The following is a 4525-nucleotide window of genomic DNA, read 5'->3' on the forward strand; positions in this document are numbered from 1 at the left end:
CTATTAGGAGATGTGGCTCTCTTGGAATAGGTGTGGCCTTGCCGAGGGAAGTGAGTCACTGTGGAGGTGGACTTTGAGGTGTCATATGCTCAAGCTATGCCTAGTGTGGTACACAGTCTCTTTCTGCTGCCTGGAGATCAAGATGTAGAACTCTCAGCTGCTTCTCCAGCACCATGTCTATCTGCATGCCACAGGCTTCGTGCCATGATGATAATGGACTAAACCTCTAAACTGATACCCAGCCCCAATTAAATATTTTTTATGAGTTGCTGTGGTCATGGTGTCTGTTCACAGCAATAAAACCCTGAGACAACAGGAAACAGAATCCCCTTTACCACACTATTCTGAGAGTTTGCTTTTAGAATATCTGTAGGGCCAGGCATGGTGGTGTATGCCGTTAATCCCAGCACTCTGGAGGCAGAGGCAGGAGGATGTCTGTGAGTTCAAGAACAACCCGGTCTACAGCAAGTCCCAGGGAGGCTAGAGCTTTGTACAATTTCTCAAAATTTAAACATAAGAACATAAGCTATTACGTCTCTCTCTTCTCCTCCCTCCTGTCTGCAGTTTTTCCCCTTGGCATTCACTCAGTGAAGAGCTTCGTGTCCAGTATTCCAGACTCCGATGAAAATAAAAAAATCGATCCTCTCTAATTATGCTAACTGGAGAGAAACGCTCCCAGTTTTGTAAGCATAGACCATACATATATAGAATAAGGGACAGTGTCTACAAGTAAGCAGTTGCTGAAGTAGGCTGGCCAGAGTTCTATTCGTTTCTAAATAATCAGATGACTTTTTAAAGTTTCTGTATATGAGTTACTTGCCCCAGATCTACAATCTGTCTGAAGAGATAGATGCATCTGCACCCCTTTATCCTTTTCTTTGAGTTGGAGGACATTCGAGGTGCTCCATTACCCCTCTTTGTGCGGGTCACTGTGCATCCCTACCCACCCCCAACCCCCTCCAGGGGCCGCCAGACCTTTTCAGAGCTCTTTGCAAACCTGCAGGAGGAGGCGAAGGCATTTCCTGCTTGCACCAGCGATCGCCTCTGCCCTCCTATCTCTCTTCTCCCACGGCCCATCTGTGCCTCCTCTCTGCTCCCTTCCTTGCCACCCCCGCCCTCGACTGGGTGCTCCCGGCCCCTCCCGCGCGCGTCTCTATTTGGAGCTGCCGGAAGCCGCGGGCGACTCTCCCCGCGAGCAGCGTGACCGACTAGCGTTCCAGTGCAGGGGGGAGGCGCAGGGCCTGCGGGAGGAGGGCGCAAGTGGCCGGAGCCCGCTTTGCATCACCGAAGCCTGGACCTAGGCTCTACAGCAGGTCAGGCTGGAGTTCGGGGAGATGGGGAGAAGGGGGGGCTTGCCTGGGCACCCGGTACCCCGAGGCCGGCGCTCGCAAGTTGCGCGCCTCGGGTAGGGTGGGAGATGGCCAGGACGCGGGGAAGAAAGGCGAAGCGGACTCAGGGATCTGAGGCCACCAAGATGCTAGGACAGGGAAGTGAGGAGCGGGGATGTGAGGAGCTGGGATGCGGGGATCCCGGCGCCGGGTCAGTCCTCATCTGGGTCAGCGCAGCCCAGCGCTCCAGCTGCTCGCCTGGCGCTGACGATCGCGAGTTTTGGGCTGGAAGGCCACCCGTGGCCGACAGCCACCACACCGTAGGCCGGTCTAACTTCGAGGGGTCTCCACTGCTCTGCTCTGAGCTATCTAAGGGTTCCCGGGTGGGTGTCATTGAAATGGATCTTGCCAATGCTACCTCAAACCGAAGGTGCTGGAAAGAAAGGAAGGGACCTGGCTTCTCTGCAAAATCTGACTTGAGGGCATGAGTCACTTCTAAAAAATGCAAACGCAACTGATGCTTTGAAGGGACCGCTCTGAAAATGGTACCCCGCGGCGCCTCTCTGACTGCCCCATAGGAGCTTATTTGTGACATCAGCAATCTTGTCGTCATCTTTAGGCTGATGGTCCGCCACGCACAGGAGACTATTCTCATCAACACCACAAAGAGGCTGTGTATTAAGTCATGTCGGAATCCAGGCGTTCTTTAAGTGAGTTTGTGCTTTTAGGACCAGTATTTAGAATTAGGTCTAAAAAATTTACCAACTGGAGGTGAACTTTGTGCAGCCAAGACTTGGGTCTTTGCCTGCGTAGTCAAGAGAAGGCAGGAACAAACCGGGGGGTGGGGGGTGGGGGGGACAATTTAGTTTATCAGAATTGCTTGCAGAGAGTGCACTGCCTGCTCCTTTGGCTGCTTGGTTTGTTGGTAGACAGAGCTTCACCATGGAACTCCAGGTTGACCTGAAACTGTTAACAATCATTGTGCTTCAGAGCCGAGATTACAGGTTTGCTCGTTCGCTTCCGCGAGGCAGCCTTACTCTGTGCCCAGGCTGACCAGGAACTTGCCATTAGCCTAGGCTGGCTTCAAACTCAGAATCCTCCTGCTTCCTTCTTTCCAAGTGCTGGATCACCGGTAGGCACCGTCACACTTAACGTCTCGCTGATGTAGCTGGGACCACTTTGTGGAGGCTAACAGTGGTGTCTCATCTTTGGAGTGATTTTGATTTGCTGAGGTTTAGTTTGAATAAAAGCCTGCTGAGGGCAGGGAGGGGTTTGGGGCAGTTCAGACAGCCCTGCGTGGGTGGTTAGGGACTGAAAGCAGATACAGAAGGCTGGTGGAAATAATTCAGTCCATCACTTGCTGCCAGAGCACGGAATCTTGACAAGACTGAACCTTTTTTTTTTTCTTTCAAAAAATAAGACTTATTTCTCCATGAATCCTCAAATCTGTAAATCCTTAATAAAGTTAGGATCAAGTGAGACTCAAGGATGAAGAGAAAAAAAAAAGAAGCTGACTGTGAGAAATGTCAGTGACCAACCAGTTTTACAAGCCGGAAGTAGGATTTTTCCATAAGATGTTGTTTAGCTGGTCAGTATGACAGAATGTGGGGATCCCTAACTTCCTGGCGAAGGAGCTAGATTTAAATAAGGGCTTTGTAGCCCTTACGTTTGGTTTAGTAACTACTCAGCTGGCTGTGTGAATTGAATGTAGCCGAGGAGAATATGGAGAGGAACCTACCAGCGAGATTCATTGTGTTAACAGATATGAAACTTGAAGTTTAGTTGATTTTCATCAGTAGTAATTTTTCTCCTCTATCACACACACACACACACACACACACACACAAACTTGCACTCACATGTATGCAAGTATATCCACTCACACCACAGACACACACACTCCACAAATGCATACTCATACATACACACACAAACACAGGCATACATGCATGCACGCACTTGGTTTATAGGATGAGGGTTCATGGAAACAGAAGAGAAATAGTTTGGGGGTTTGTTTGTTTGATATTTTTTTCCTCCTGAAAGTAGAGAGCATCTTCCCACCTTGGGCCAGAGTCTCAGATGGCTAAATTTTCCAACTGCTTGAATTATGCTCAGAAACTAAATACTCACAAGAACAACATTAAGTTACTTCAGATTCAATGGTGTTTTATCTTGTTTTGAATATCTCCTAATATATTAGTCTTGATTCATCAATGTTGCTAAGCCTAGATAACTTACAAGCATCAGATTTAAGGGAGCAACTGTGAACTTACTATCAAGTGTAGACATAGGCTTGAGAACAAGGCTGTGTGTGTGTGTGTATGTGTGTGATCATATATGTGATAAGATATTCAGATACACAGTATGTAGACAGCCTTTCTAATTTGTTAATAAAGAGATGGTCTAATATCAAAGTGTGCTGAGGAAGACATGAATGAATGACCATTAAAGCTGTTAAAAAAAAAAAAAAGCCCAACATCTTTATCCAACAGGTAACTGCAAAACATAGCCACAGTGAGGTCTCATGCCAGACTGACCAATGCAACTGTAATTTAAAAAGATCAGATCATCCCAAGTGCTGGTGAACATGTGGAAGAATTGAAGCCCTCAAACGCTGCTCATGGGAATATAAAATCATGTGTTTAATTTGAAAAATCCTTCAGTTAAACACTGACTTGCCATATTACCTTGAAATTCCACTGTAAGTCTCCGTTCACAAGAAATGCAAAAACAGCCATGGCAACAGATGCCTGTACACGGGGCTGGTGATCTAGCTCATCGGAAGAGCATTTGGGCATCATGCTCAAGGCCTTTGGTTCAAATCTCAGTCCCGCATCCAAAAATGAAATTTGAAAAGGAACCATAAAAACTATACACACCGAGGCTCACTAACAATGCTAACACCTAAGAGATGGAACACTGTGAGGAAGAAGTCTGATCCATCCATGCACGGGATATTATTAAGAAGGAAGTCTGAGCTAGCTCAGTGCTCAGTCATGAAAACCTGAGTTTGAGCCTCAGCACCCACATAAAAACTTGGTGCAGTGGCTTGTGCATGGAACTCCAGCAGTGGGGAAGCAGATACAGTGAGAGACCCTGTCTCAAAAAATAAAAAGGCAGAGAGTGACTGAGGAAGACATCTGACATTGACCTCTGACCTATGTGTGCACATATGTGTGCACACAGAAAGGGGTACA

The 4525-nt window shown here is 47.5% G+C and overlaps 1 protein-coding gene across 2 annotated transcripts in view; it reads left to right on the forward strand.

Moving 5' to 3' along the window:
- Positions 1 to 1018: 1018 nt before the first annotated feature.
- Cap2 (cyclase associated actin cytoskeleton regulatory protein 2) overlaps positions 1019 to 4525 on the forward strand; it is a 154328-nt gene continuing 150821 nt past the window's right edge. Inside the window, exon 1 of one of the 2 annotated variants that reach the window (XM_031358436.1) lies at positions 1019 to 1313. The gene's annotated coding sequence lies outside the window, so the exon portion shown is untranslated. Of the gene's footprint in view, positions 1314 to 1935; positions 2039 to 4525 lie in introns of those variants that run through there. The other variant, XM_031358438.1, reaches the window with a different exon arrangement.

Source organism: Mastomys coucha, unplaced genomic scaffold (genome assembly GCF_008632895.1).
Source record: "Mastomys coucha isolate ucsf_1 unplaced genomic scaffold, UCSF_Mcou_1 pScaffold7, whole genome shotgun sequence".
Classification (NCBI taxonomy): domain Eukaryota; kingdom Metazoa; phylum Chordata; class Mammalia; order Rodentia; family Muridae; genus Mastomys; species Mastomys coucha.